Source organism: Eschrichtius robustus, chromosome 8, assembly GCF_028021215.1.
Source record: "Eschrichtius robustus isolate mEscRob2 chromosome 8, mEscRob2.pri, whole genome shotgun sequence".
NCBI classification, from domain to species: domain Eukaryota; kingdom Metazoa; phylum Chordata; class Mammalia; order Artiodactyla; family Eschrichtiidae; genus Eschrichtius; species Eschrichtius robustus.
The window spans coordinates 101,546,446-101,562,451 of record NC_090831.1 but is presented as its reverse complement, the minus strand read 5'-3'; positions in this window follow the sequence as shown (position 1 = coordinate 101,562,451).

The window sequence follows — 16,006 nt, the reverse complement described above, 5'->3', positions numbered from 1 at the left end:
CGGCGGCCCGAGTCCGAGAGGTGATAGACACCCTGGGTGAGGCGACCGCGGACGAGCGGGTGAGCGGGCCCCACGGGACATCCGAGCCAAGTTCCACCGCGGCCACTCTCGGGTTGGGGGACCCCAAGATCCTGGGCACGGAGCTGGCCCGGAGGGGTCCCGAGAACAGGGAATTCCTGATTCCACGCGCAGGCGTCGGGTCCAGACTTCCCAGCTCTTGCCCCAGGACGCAAGCCCTCGGGCACTGGGACTTTTAAGTCCCAATCCAGCAATCAGTAGATCGAATCCCTACCTTTCTGTTTTCCTGACTTCCCCATACCCCACCTTATCCTTTGCTGAGACTAGATCCGTGTTAGATTTGACTTCAGAAGGAGATAGTTTTGAAATTCCATAGTTGGGTGAATTCTGAATCTTCGAGGCTGGCAGAAGTGCCATTTCTCCTGAATATCACAGCCAAGTGGAAAAATCCCGTTCCAGGTGCTTGTCGAATTCCCTCACAGCTGCCTGTGCCCCAGGGAGCCTGGCGGCAATGGCTGGTAGCTTATGGGTGGCCACCTTTTCGAGGTGACTTAGTCGGATCTTGAAAGCGTTTGTTCTCTTTGAGTAAACAGAATGAGGTCAGGGGTAACTATAAAGGGCAGAAAATGGCTTTTGTCTCTTGAATTTATTCTCCGTAAGTACTTGAACTTATTCTCAAAACCCCAGGATGTAATTCTCCCAGACTTTCAAGGTGACACAATTTCACTGGTGGAAAAGAAAATGAACATTGTTGAGGAAAATTACTAAGCCATAAAATACTTACAGTTAGGAAGTACTTATATGTGGTACTCCCACCTTTTAGCCTCTGCCAGTGTGCTTTGACATATTGAACAAGAAGTCTGCTATGGAAGGATAGAATTGGCCTGTTGGGGGAGGTGGGAGCACATAGGGGACCTGTTATTGTAATCTGGAATGACTTTGCGCAGGTCTGATTTGGGATGGGGCAACAGTTCCAGAGAAGGCAGGCAAAGGAAACAGTTGTCTGTCTGGTCACAGGTTTGAGTAGCCTGAAGTAGTGGTGATTAAGTAGGAGAAGCCAAAAGGAAATCCTCTAAAGTAAGCACTCAGGAGAACTACTTGTCAGGAGGTGAATTATCGATGGACTTTGATTTATGACAAAGCTGTTAGAGCTCACTAAACATCAAGGAGAATCTCCTTAAAGATAGGATGAGCTTAGAGATTAGTTGGAGTGGCGGTGACTGGGAGGGGGGTGTTAAAAATTGAGGAAGAGGGACACTTAGCTAATAGTCAGTGGAAGACCTTACAATTCTCCCACCTCCAACAAATGTGGAAAGGTGCCCCTTCACTATCTAACCTGTATGTTTGTATTTGTGTGTGCTTATATAAATGTTTATGTTCATTCATGAAACAGGCACCCCAATGGTATGAATAGCAAATTGGCTCATCCCCATACACCTTCTCTTTACTTGAAGTTAGCCAGCAAATTCTCTCATGTTTAGGAAGGAAGAGTGGCCAGTGTTCAGATCATCTGCAGAGGGAAATGTTTTATCTCCAGCTGTCTGTTGGAGTTAACTTTTGGTACAGAGGAAGGTGGCCTATCAGACTGCAGGAACCAGTTTTAGAAAGTTATTGCCCTGGGGCCTTGTGTTTTGTTCAGTGTTGGAAATCAGAATATAGAATGGAATTAATAACATAAGTAGTTAATCCCTGCGGATTTTATTTTAACCCAGATCCCAAATTCTGATTTCTAATAGTCTCCTCCCAAAGGATATAATATGTTCGACTTTAAAAAAATTTAGTTTGAGAACAAGTTATTATCATGCAAGATTAGGAGTGAAGTGTCAATTTTTCAATAGTAAATGAAAGCATTTTTAGGGGCCTCATCAAAGCAGTTACTTGTTCATGAAGTCTGAAGCTTAGTGAGCCTCTCATAGAACTTTGCTCCTTTCCAAATGTGGAAAAAATGAACCCACAAGGTGCAATGGAATCATGAGTCCCAGAACTGTGCACACTGTTTGATAGATGCCCCTTATGTTAGTGGCAGGTAACAATGTCAGGCATCATAATTTTGTTAGATTTGGTGACAGCTCAAAGCAGTGGTTAAATTATGACTGTAATGGGATGTTTTGTCTTTGCAAAATATTCACCCCCAAATAGACAATATAAAATACAAATGATCTCAAATTCAAAATTAGGGTTTATTTCTTACAGAAATTTTTTTGGTCACTTTATAAACACTTTTAATGGGTAGAACCTTTATTACACATAAAGTTTATGATTTTAAGCGATCATGATCATGACTTACTGTTACCAAACAGTACATTTTTAAAAGTATAAAAATTAAAGACAAACCTAAATCTCAGTGGGTAAGAGTATGAAGTTGTTGCCTGGCCCTGAAAAACATTGCCTTTTTGCTATGTTTTTGCCAGAAACACATATTACTTTCACACAAGAAATTATATGTTTCCATTAGGTTAATTAAAAACCAAAAAATAAATCATATTTATAAGTATAATAAGATACCTTATTATAAATTTCATTGTTTCTAGAAGTCAGTGCATATGTCCATTCCAGCTCCAGGCAGACTAACTAAAAACAAAGCTATATTAATCTACACACTGGTCATTTGTATTCTCTTGGTGTTGAAGCAATTGGCAGTTCAAACCAGGATAGGTTACTCACTCCAGGCAATAGAGAAGAGGAAGCTTGGTGTTTAAATGACCCTGATAGGAAAATCTACCTCTGCTATTATATTATTTCTGCTTGTATTGTGACATGTTGCCCATAATGAACTTTGAAGAAAAGTCAAAATCCATCATGCACTTGAATGGGTACAAAGTTATCACAAATAACTGTGTACATTTTCTGTTCAAGTTCGAGGTGATATTGGTGTCAAATGAAGTCATGTTGCTATTGGTCATATGGAGATCAAGTTACTAAATAAAGATGAAATAAAATTCTGTCAGTACAAGTCTCCAGGGCTAATATTTTGCTGTCAAACAAATGTTGCTCATGGGTACAAAGGTGTGGGAGTGGGGAGAGAAAGCATCACGTACCAGTTCCTAACTGGAGCTAGAAATCTATACTCACATGAAGAACAGATCTTCAGTTTGATTTAACTCTCTTCTTCTTGATAACAATAATATACACTTTTTACGTGTGAGAAATCTAAAAGTTCAGACCAATGCGGAGCCCTTGAATCATAGTAACAAATATAGTAATGTCTTTTGATAGCTCACCATAGAAAGGTAATCTTTCAGTTAAATGTGAACCAAATCTGGAGTTGGTGAAACATTCTACACCTGTAAATTGTTTACACAAATTTCTGAATAAGATTTGCATTTTTAAAAATTTCAGCTAAAACCAAAGTTTGGAACAAACCTCTGTGGAACAAACAACCCAGTTTCTTCAACAAACAGTAGTAAGGGAGAGTGGCAGAGGGAGAGCTAGAAAAAGAGAAGAGAGTGGAGGGGGAGTGGGCAGGGGGAGGGAAAGAGAGGAGGAAGGGGACCAGGACAGCAGAACAAGAAAACCTACCAGTTAAAAGAGATTTTAAAGACAGTTGCTATGTTTTTAACACAGCTATTTATTTTAACAGTTGCTAAAAACAGTTGCCATTAATAATCAATTGCTACATGTAAATCTTATCTCAATCCCAAGTCAATAAAATAAACTATAAAAATGAAAGTCATTTATGACATCTGAGACTACTGGAAATTTGAACACTGACTAGGTGTTTAATAAAATTAAGGAATTATGTTTACTTTTTAAGATATGAAAAAAGCATTGTGATTTTGTTAAAAAATAGTTCTTTTAGAGCTATGTATTCAACTATTTAAGGGTGAAGTTATAAGATACCTGGAATTTGCTTAAAAATAATACAGGAGAAGGGAAGGGGTGTAAGTACAGATCAATAAAATTGGCCATGAATTAATCATTGTTGAAACTGGGTGATGGTAAACAAGATTATATTATACATTCTGAATACTTGGATTCAATTTAAATTTTCACTTAAAAATATTTTACAGTAAGTTGTATCATATCAGAAAACATTTCCCCCCTAAACATTCATAATCCTATCACCATAAAGCATTAATTGCATTGTTTATACTGTTCTTTTTAGTTTGATTCCAGGACTAATCCCATTACAATATAGAGCTTTAAACCTTTTGTAGAATTAAATAATTCTACAATGAAACAATTAAATAATTTTCAGTTTATGTAAACGAATGTAAAGGAAGAGAATCAGTGAACCTGTTACTCTCTTGAGAAGCAAAATGTTGAGGATAAAAGACAATTGAAAATTTATATTGGTTAGGATATTTCAGATAGTGAGAAGAAACATATATATGCATGGGTTAATTGAAAGGCAATACTTAAAAGGGAGAGATTACCTCATCATTGTATAGTCACTCCAAGTCCCAAGAAAACCAGAACTAAAACTCAGTATTCATTCATTATTTCATTGATTCATTCAAAGTGCAAGGCGCCAGCTTAGGTGCAGGGTATGCAATAGGAATTAACACCCATATTTTTTTATCTTCCTGGAATTCACATTCTATCATTCTATCATGGAAAACAGAGTGTTATGCGTGGGATCAATAGATTTCCCTTTCACTAAGACTGATGTGGTTTTCATGGATGAATGACCTCCTAGCCAATACTAGAATCTAATGCAGAGCCTCTGGCATGGTACTATGGGACAAGGTGACCAGCTGGTGATACGCTGATTACATTGGACTCCTTCCGCATGGAGGACATCATGTTGTCTTTGCTGGAAGAGATATATATTCTGTACAGTAAGTCCCCTACATACGAACCTTCACGTTTCAAACTTTCAAAGTTGCAAACGTGCGTTCGCATGTCCAATCACATAAGTTAGTTCACGTGTCTGGCTGTACATTGTCACGTACATTGTCACGTGTGTGCATCCTCTACAAGTGGTTGTGCTTTTGTGTACTTTACTGTACAGTACTGTATAGGGTACAGTAGTACAGTATCTATATTTCAAGCCCAGGATGTCCGGAAGCAAGCATAAAAGCAGTGGTATATAGCTGATTGTGTTAGTTGGGTACCTAGGCTAACTTTGTTGGATTTATGAACAAATTGGACTTACAAACATGCTCTCAGATCAGAACTCGTTCGTACGTAGGGCACTTAATCTGTATCGATTTGTCTTTCTTGTACACAGTGTTTTTGCCAGCACTTGCGTCTATGGATTCTCTAAATTCCTCATTTACTTTCATACTACATGAATTTTTCAGACTAAGAAATTTTACAGTAAGAAAATGGAGCTACTAAGTATACAGTGAGTATACAGAAGGTATTTACAATGCCTAGAATAGCTAAAACATTCAACACATATAATTTGTGTTATCCCACATACATCCAATATATATAAAGAAATCTATAAAACAAAAAGAAATGACAAAACAAAACTATTTGAAAAACAGGTAAAAACTTGATAAGGAATTACAGAGAAGGAAATCAAACTGCCCATATACATGTAAAAAGATGCTTAACCTTCTTAGTAATCATCAAAATACAAAATATCACCACAGTGAGATCCACTTTCATACCCAACCAATTGGACAAATTAAAATTCTTACAATAGCAAAGGTGGTGAATACATAAAGCATCCAAGACATCTATACCCTCTTGGTAGTAAAGGAATCTGTAATAACTTTAGAAATCACTTTCGAAAACATGTTGGCATTACCTAGTGATTTGTCTATACATACACTATTTCTATCAGCTAGAAATTCCTCTATTAGCTACATAACTTAGAGAGTCTCTCACACACAGTTACCAGAGACATATAGGTACCAGGGTACAAGATTTCATAATAACACTGTTATAATTATAAAAACCTGGGAAAACTCAAATGTCTATTAACGGGAAAATAATAAATTGTGGTATACTTATACAATGTAATAGTATATAGCAGTGAAAATAAATGGATTACTGTTATATGCAAAATCATAGATAAATCTCAGGAACATAATTTGAGTAAAAATGCAGGTCATTGAAGAACGCACACTATGTGAATCCATTAAAAAGTTTAAAATATATCAATATGACCAATAAATGAAGAAAAAATTTTAGAATAGTGGTTACCTATAAGCAGGAAATAAGCCAATGAGATTGAAGGGTACACAGGAGGCTTTGATGTTAATAGTTGTAGTCTTTTTATTAAACTAGCCGGTGGGTATACATATGTTTGTTGTGTGATGATTCCTAATAGAATTTATAGCTATTATTTTTTATCTGATTAAATTTAATAAAAAAATTAGACTACATTTTAGAACCTTTAGGATACATCTAAATCAGAGGAAAATTCATGTCCTTAAATATTTATAGTAATAATCTGGAAAGAATGAAGAGAAATGTATTAAGCACTTAACTCATGAAGTTAGAGAAAGAACAAAAAATGTTTAGGGAAGCAGAAGAAAATATAGAAATGATAAAATTGATCATTAAAGAATTAAGTAACAGAAAAACAAGATAACTAATGAATTAGATCATGCTGTTTTTTTAGAAAAATGATAAATCATAGCATTAAACAGAACTGGGGCAGCTGAGTACTCATTGAGAAAAACAAATACGGTTCATACTGCCTACCTTAACCAACGTAAATTGCAAAAGGTCAAAAATTTAGATGAAAAGTGTGGAACCATAAAAGTCATAGAAGAAATTATGGCATATTTTTTAATACATAACAAGGATAACCTTCTAAGTATGGCAACAAAACTAGAATACATTAAATAGATGTCGATAAACCAACCTCATAAAAATGAAAAAAATCATGCATATCTAAAAAAAACTAAGCAAAGTCAAAAGAAAAATGACAAACTGGGGAAAATATTTGCAACTTAAAAAACATAGTGCAAATATCCTTACTGTATGAGAAGAGTTCCTTACACATTTGTTATGAAAAGGATGCACCTTACAAATGTTTATAGAAATAGTTCTTAAAAAAGAAAGTACAAATGTTTGTTAAACATCAGATGTTCAACCTCACTTGTGTTAAGAGAATTGTAGATCGAAACTTCAATGAAGCAATTTTCACCTATCTGATTAGCAAAGATTTAGCACATTTTGATGGTGAGGTTTTGCGGGAACAGGCACTCAGTCATTGCTGGTGGTGTTTTAAATTGATACAATATCAGTGGAGGGCAATTTAGCAATATCATTCAAATTACGGGTTGCAAATCCCCTTTGACACCGCAATTCTACTCCTAGGAATTGATCTCATATGTGGGAAATACTTACTCTGTAATTTATTTCAGCATAATTTGTAATAATAAAGACTGGAAACAACCTGTATATCCATGTCTAGGGCTAGGTTAAATTCATTGCATTATATTCATATAATAGAAACCATGCAATCACCAAAAAATGAGAAAGGGCTTTAGAACGTGGGTAGAATTTTACAAAGTTAAAAAAAAAAAAACCAACAACAAGGTTTTAAAGCAGTGTAGCAGTATACTATCACTGTGAGGAGAAATATGCCTTCTGCTCGTATATGCATGTAATCTTCCTGGCAGGATGTGGAAGAAACAGGTAATTTTGGTTACCCAGTCAGAGAACTGGCTGACTGGAAGGGCGGGAAAAATGGAGGGATGTGGGAGGAGAGATTTTACTGTGTATCCTTTTGAACCAAAACAGTACTATATACTCTTTTGAATTGTGAGTCCCTGTAATTGTGTTCCAGACTGTTACTAGCCTATCTATTAGTCATTTTCCTTTCTTCCATGTTGGAAGAGACCTAATTTGGTTCAGGTGTTCGCATTCTGACTTGTAACTCAGATGTATTTTCCTTAATTTATGCCTATCATTGTGTTTTGTTTTCTATGTCAGAGGTTTGTTGAGAGTGGGCAGTGGTGTATTGGTAAATATCTAACAACTGGCTCTTTTTTAAAAAAAAGTCCTGATTTGGAGCATTCAACAATTTCTCTGGTGTGAATACTCCCTCTCTTGTGAATTCAAGCTCCAACGTGACATCAACTGGTTCACAAAATTCCTGAAAATTTAACAATTGACTCTTGCAAGCCACAATGAGCCAGCTCTAACATACCACTCACTCTTCCTGCCAATGAGAAATGAGGGAAATTCTTCTGAGTATTATTTGGGGAAAGGCTTCATTGCTCATAAAAAGAGACTCAGAAGAATAAAACAATTTTTTTTTTCTGGGCCTCTTCCACCAGCTTTTTATTATGAGACAATGTTTAGCAAAGATAAAGGATTTTTGCAGTAAACACATATGTGTATCACCAAGATTCCACTACTAATATTTTGCTGTATTTGGTTTATCACATATCTATCCATCTATAATTCCATCAATCCATCTTATTTCTTAATGCACTTCAAAGTAAATTATAGACATCCCTACCCTTCTCACTATAATTCAGACATGTAATATTAACTAGAGGTCATTATATGTTTATAATTTTTTCTTTTGAAGTAAAATTTTCAAATGAGATGTAAAAATCTTAAGTGATAAATGCATACACTCGTGTAACCCAAATCCCTATCAACATACATTGCCATCATTCCAGAAATTTCCCTCATTCCCCGTCTAAGTCAACCCTACCTCTTCCCCCAAGAGGCTACAACTGTTCTGGTTTTTTTTTCTATCATAGATTAATTTTACCTATTCTAGACTTTTATATAAATAGAATCATACATCTGTGTACTCCTTTGTGTAGGACTCTTTGCATTCAGCATAGGGTTTTTTTAAAAAAAATAAATATCATCTATTATTTTTTATTACTATTGTTCATGAAAAATGGTTTCCTCATAATCATTTTTTTTAAAGATTGATTGATTGATTGATTGATTGATTGCTATGTTGGGTCTTTGTTTCTGTGCTAGGGCTTTCTCTAGTTGTGGCAAGCAGGGGCCACTCTTCATCGCGGTGCGTGGTCCTCTCACTGTCGTGGCCTCTCCTGTTGCGGGGCGCAGGCTCAGTAGTTGTGGCTCACGGGCCTAGTTGCTCCGCGGCATGTGGGATCTTCCCAGACCAGGGCTCGAATCCGTGTCCCCTGCATCGGCAGGCAGATTCTCAACCACTGCGCCACCAGGGAAGCCCCAGCATAGGGTTTTTGAGATTCATTCATGTCCTTGCATGCATCAGTAGTTTCTTCCTTTTTAATTACGTGGTAGTATTTCATTATATGAATATATCAGAGCTGTGCATTCATCTATGAATGGACATCTGAGATTTTTCCAGTTTTCGACTATTTTTAGTAAAGCTGCTATGAACATTTTATACAAGTCTTTTTGTGGAAACTTGTCTTTATTTCTCTTGAGTAACCACCTAGAGGTAGGATTGTTGGGTTAGAGGGAAAGTGTATGTTTAATTTTATAAGAAAGTTTTCCTGGGTGGTTGTAATACACTACACTCTCCAAAAAAATATATGCAAGTCTCTGTTACTCCAAATTTGGCATTGTGGTGGGTATACAGAGGTATTTCATTTCCTTGATGACTAATAATGTTGAGCACTTTTTCATGTGCTTATTAGCATTTCATACATTCTTTTCTGTGAAGTATTTATTGAAATATTTTACCTATTTATTTAATTGAGGTGCTCTTCTTTATATCATTAATTTGTAGGAATTATTTACACAACCTACATACCAGTTCTTTATCAGAAATATATTTTGCAAATATTTTCTCCCAGTCTGAAGCTTCCATACACATTTTCTTAATAGTGGCTTTGGATAAGCAGTTTTAATTTTGATGAAATTTAATTTATTAATCTTTTTCTTTTATTCATTCTCTGTAGGAAACTTACTATTACTCCAAAGTCACTAAGAATTTCTCCTGTTTTCCTTTAAAATTATTATTGTTTTAGCTATTGTGTTTAGGTCCATAATCTATTTTGATTTAATTTTGGACTATGATATGAAGTAAGGGTTGAGAATCATTTCTTTTCCATATACATATCCAGTTTTCCCATAACTATTCGTCAAAATACTATTATTTTTCTCATTGGATTTCTTTGGTGCCTTTGTTGAGAATATAGTAGCCATATAGCTGAGGATCTATTTCTGGAGTTGGTATGCTGTTTCATTAGTTTATACGTCTATCTTTATTCTAATAGTATCTAATAGTATCTTGATTACTATAGCTTTATAGTACATCTTTATTATTACTTTTCAAAGATTGCTTTCAATATTTTAGACAGTTTGGATTTCTATACACATTTGAGAATCAGCTTGTCGTGTTTGATACAAAATCCTCCTGGAATTATGATTATAATTGTGCTGAATAAACTTAGTGAGAGTTGACATAGTAGCAATATCGTCTTCTACTCCATGAATATGATTTATCTCTTCATTTATTTAGACATTCTTTAATTTCTCTGAGACATGTTTTATAGTTTTCTGTGTAGAGGTCTAACACATATTTTGTTGAATTTATTCCTAAATATTTTTTGATCCTACTGTAGATTGAATTATATTTAAATTTAATTTTCTAATCGTTTACTTCTAGTTTATAAAAACACAGTGAAGTACATTCACCTCATATGCTGTGACCTTGCTAAATTTATTAGTTTGTGTAGTTGTTTAGTAGATTCCTTAATTTTCTAAGTAAATAATCATGTTATCTGCAAATAAAAACAGTTTTTCTTCTTCCTTTCCATCCTTATGACTTTTATTTCTTTTCCCTTGCCTTATTACAATGACCATCATCATCTTTTGGATATCTTAGTGTTTTTATTTGTTGCCTAGAACTTTAGTAACCACCTTGTAACCATGAGGAGAGATAACTTGAAAAGGATATGCTGAAGATGGTACAGCATAAATCTGTAAGGAACCTACATCTTTAGTGATATCATCAAACTGCTGAATTAATTACCTATTACAAATTTACTTCTAGACTTCTAGTGATGGGAGGTATAAATCATTTTAACACAAAGCTTAAAAATCAGGGTGTTTCTCCTGTATAGGACTTTCTAAGACCTGGAGAGCAGTATTAAATTTGTAATTTTGCATTCTTTTGCATGAAGAGAGCCTCAAAGATTGTATTAGCCTTCAGGTCTCATAATGCCTGAATCTGCCCAAGATACTCCCATTGTTTAAGCCATTTTGAGTCATGATTTCTGTTATTTGGAGCTAAGAACATCCTAAAAAATAAAAAAGGAGATATGGCATTTGTGTTCTTCAGCATCTTCTAAGACAAAATAAATTCTGCCCTTTGTTTTTCCCTCCTTTGTCAGAGCTTATCTCAAGTCTGGGACCACCTGCCTGACAGCATTATCATATTTACTTTCTGAATTAGAAAGTGGGGCCTCCCAGAATTCCAGAGTGTCAGCCTCTCTCCTTAAGAAAATGAGAGTGCAACAGAGGAATGAATAAAGAAGATGTGGTACATATATACAATGGAATATTACTTAGCCATAAAAAAGAACAAAATAATGCCATTTGCAGCAACATGGATGGACCTAGAGATCGTCATACTGAGTGAAGTAAGTCAGACAGAGAAAGACAAATATTGTATGATATTGCTTATACGTGGAATCTAAAAAAAGGGTACAGGTGAACTTAATTACAAAACAGGAGGCACAGATTTAGAAAACAAACTTAATGGTTACCAGGAGGTAAGGTGGAGGAGGGATAAACTGAGAGATTGGGTGTATTGAGTGTATACACACTACTATATATAGAATAGGTAACTAGTAAGGATCTATGGTATATGTGTAAAGCACAGGAAAGTCTACTCAATACTCTATACTGGCCTATATGGAAAAGAATCTAAAAAAGTGTCGCTATAAATATGTATATGTATAACTGATTCACTTTGCTGTATACCTGAAACTAACACAACATTGTAAATCAACTGTACTCCAAAAAAAAAATTTTTTAAAGAAAAAGAAAACGAGAGCGGTCCTATGTACTATTCAAGATTTGTAGAAACAACCCACAAAACTGGATCTGTGGATCTGAAAAGAAAAGGAATTTATTGAGTGGGAATTATTTGGCTCACAGACCCAATTGCTCACAATTTGGGTTACAGAGATTTGAACTGAACTAAGAAGCAAAGGGAGGCAAGGCATAGCCAAGGTCCTGCCTAGGATGCTGCCACAAGCACCACTGCACTGGACACGTGACTCCGTCACAGCCATGGGTCCTAGTGCTGATAGCTCAGAACAATGAGTCCTGGCCAGAAATACCACGTTGGCCTCTCAGAGAATGGTGTTTGGATGTTTACTCCACTCATCCGCCTGAGCTTCCCCAGATTAGGGATTCAAGGCTCATCAAAAAGCCTTCAAAAATGAGTTGCAAAAGATCTTTTCTTCCCTCACAACGACATTCTATACAGGCTGGTAAAGTAGGTTGAAGAGTAGCATTTAAAGGAGGACCCTTGTGATGAAACACAATGTTTTTTTCTACTTGGCTACCTGAAATGCCCTGAAGTTTCATTTAATTTAGCAGCAAGCACATTCCAAGAAAGGTTCCTTTAGGGACATTAGAAATTACTCTCTTTGTTCCAGGAAGAATTTAAAACAGATTACTGAAATACATACATACATATAATGAGAAAATAAAGTTTAAATTAACAAATGAGAAGGCAGGAAAGACAAAATCAAGCCTGGATTAGGTTTAGCGCATGGAACGGTGCTGCCGGATCTTGTTGGTTTACTGGCACTGAGACACCAATTTTGTTGTACGCTTTCAAAAAGCAAGCATGAAAAGGGAGAAATCATCAGTGGTGTGATTGACTGTACCTATAAAAAGATTTGCTGGGAAGAAATATAACTATGCTGGTAGTGAGACACGGTAGCAATTTCCACAGGTAGGTCTTCCTAGAGAGAAGACATTGAGAGGATGCAGTGAATTTCATCCTCAAAAATGTCTTTATAGTAAGCACTAAACTCTTGAAAATTGTTTTGTATAGCTTTGCTCAGCCTGGGCTATTGGCAAAATGTCTAAGTACAACTGAGGGGCCTAGCAGTTTGACTCAGGAATGTAATTCTCCAGTTTTTTCTAAACATAGAGATTCTGCAGGTATAGTTAGACTGTATTTCAGGTACTTTTTCATGAATGTTGTGTTTCCCCTAATGGAGATTTTAAAAACTTTGAGCATCAGTGAATCAAGGTAATAGAACCTGTAATGTATATTGCTAACTAAATCAATGAACAATGTTTTAAAAATCAATAGAGATGGAAGATAGGATTAAAATCCTATTATGGGGCTTCCCTGGTGGCGCAGTGGTTGGGAGTCTGCCTGTCAATGCAGGGGACACGGGTTCGAGCCCTGGTCCAGGAAGATCCCACATGCCATGGAGCGACTAGGCCCGTGCGCCACAGCTGCTGAGCCTGCGCTCTAGAGCCCATGGGCCATAGCTACTGGGCCCGCATGCCACAACTGCTGAAGCCCGTGCGCCTAGAACCCATGCTCCACAACAGAAGAGGCCACTGCAATGAGAGGCCCGCGTACTGCAGCGAGGAGTGGTCCGCGCTCGCCAGAACTGGAGAAATTCCTGCGCGCAGCAGCGAAGACCCAACACAGCCAAAAATAAAAATAAATAAAATAAATAAAATTTAGAAAATCCTATTATGAAAATTGAGGAATTAGGCTAGGTAATGTGCTGGAATAGATTGCTACACCACAATACCATAGACGAGGCCCAAGGGATACCTTTATACAGGGCCAGGAGTCCTGTAAGACATTAATATCGACTCTGCTCTTACCTGCAGTGAATCGTCAAATCGAATTTTCTATGTTATAGGACAGGCCTGCAATGAATTTAGCCTGCAGAAATTTTAAGGCAGTTGTAACCAAATACTCATCTCAAAAAAAAAAAAAAAAAAAATCTCAAGCTATCCTGTAACATATAACGTTGAGCCATGTAACTTTACTCATTGATGAAATTTCCAAGATAAACTGGTTGTAAATATATAGCCAAGCAGGACAGAAAATTGATTATACTGTTAGTTTGGGCGGCGGGGGTGGGGGTGGGGGTGGAGAGGCTGTTCTTGCAAATTGTAACAATTATTACCGTATGAGGGAGGGAAAACAAATCCTTATTTTACCAGTTAAACTGTCGTTTTGCTGCGGAGCGGGACTTCTGAACTCCTTACCCCCACATTCTGGAAGATTCAAACAATTTTTTTTTGTCATTCTTAAGATCTTTCTCCAACGGGTCAAAGGTGAAATAATTACACCTAAAACGTCCACCGCATTCTCTTTCATTGGTTCCATAATCTCCACACTGGTGTTCTCTAAGCCTCTTCAACACGAAGACAAACATGATAACACACCAGTACAGGGGTTCCTCAAAAAATTAAAAACAGAACTACCATATGATCCAGCAATCCCACTTCTGGGTATATATCTAAAGGAAATGCAATTACTATCTCAAAAAAATATTTGCACTCCTATGTTCATTGCCACATTATTCACAATAGCCAAGATATGGAAACAATCTAAGTGTCCATCAATGAATGAATGGATAAAGAAGATTTTATATATATATATTTATATCACAGAATGCAATATTACTCAGCCCTAAAAGAAGGAAATTCTGTCATTTGCAACAGCATGGATGAAACTGGAGGACAATATGCTAAGTGAAATAAGACAGTCAAGGAACGACAAATACTGTGTAGTATCATTTATATGTGGAATCTAAAAAAAAAGTTGAACTCATAGTAACAGAGAGGAGAATGGTGGTTACCAAGGGCTATAAAGTGGGTGGAAAAGGGAAATGTTGGTCAAAGGGTACAAACTTTCAGTTATGAGGTGAATAAGTTCTGCAGACATAACGTATAGCATGATGATTATAGCTAATAATAATGTATCACATGCTTGAAATTTGCTAAGTGAGTAGATCTCAAGTGTTCTCACCACACACAAAAACAGTAACTACATAAGGTGATGGATATGTGGATTAGCTTGATTGTGGAGATCATTTCACGATGTATACGTTTATCAAAACATCACGTTGTACAGCCTAAATGTATATAATTTTATTTGTCAATCATACCTCAACAAAGCTGGGGGAAAAAGAAGCTCAGACTCATAGTCAATGAAGGACATCGCCAATGCTTTTGAGAAAGAGCCGGTTCCTCAGAGGTGGATGAACAATAGGAAGTTTCCAATTTCAACCTTTCAAAAGCAGCCAAGTAGTCTCTCACCATCCGTTTATTTGTGACACTAAACAACAGACACAACGTGCTTTGTGGGGGTCCAGGATAAGGGGAGTACAGAGGGTGACACCCCTCAAGGCTTCTTTCAGGCCTGCTTAAAATCTTAGCCTTAAGACCATTCAATCCTGCTGTCCTGTCACGCCTCACCCCCTGCCATAGTCAAAATGCAAGTCTCCCTGGTCAATTTTGCACTTACACAAAGTCATCGTCATCTTTCAAGCCATTCCTCAATTCCATCGCCAGCTGCTCTTCAATATGCTTCTCGGAGACCTCCTTCTTCTTCATCCAGGTCATTGCCATTCTCACAGCCTCGCCTCCCTCCCTAGTTAGACTGCACTTTACCGTGCATGACGTCAGCCACCCGCTTGCCCGCATTTCCAGCTTCCTAGTCTCCTTCTATTTCTACTGCGCCCCGGCTTCAAGCCTCAACCTTGAATCAATTCATATACCTGTTTTCTCTCTTATTACACAGTTTGCTAAAGTGCTGCTGGAGAAAACCACAAAACTGAGTGGATTTATGCCACTATATATACGCCTGGTTTCAATCTCAGCGGGGTAGTTCTACCTCCCTTAAGGCAAAGTGTCTGCATAAATTATTTGGAATTTTTCTGCACGAGAGATTTTTTTCCCCATTCGTTTATTTATTTTATCATTTATGTATATCAGTATGGACTGATGGATGTTTATTTTATACTTTGAGTTATAATAAAATACTACTTTATTGTTTTGCTCAAATTGTTCCAGCTTCGGCCATTGAGAGCTCTTTCAGTTGGCTCCTGTGTCCCTTTGACACATAATCCCAGCATTGTCAGTGTGTGTGTGTACGTGTATATGTGAGTGTTTGAGT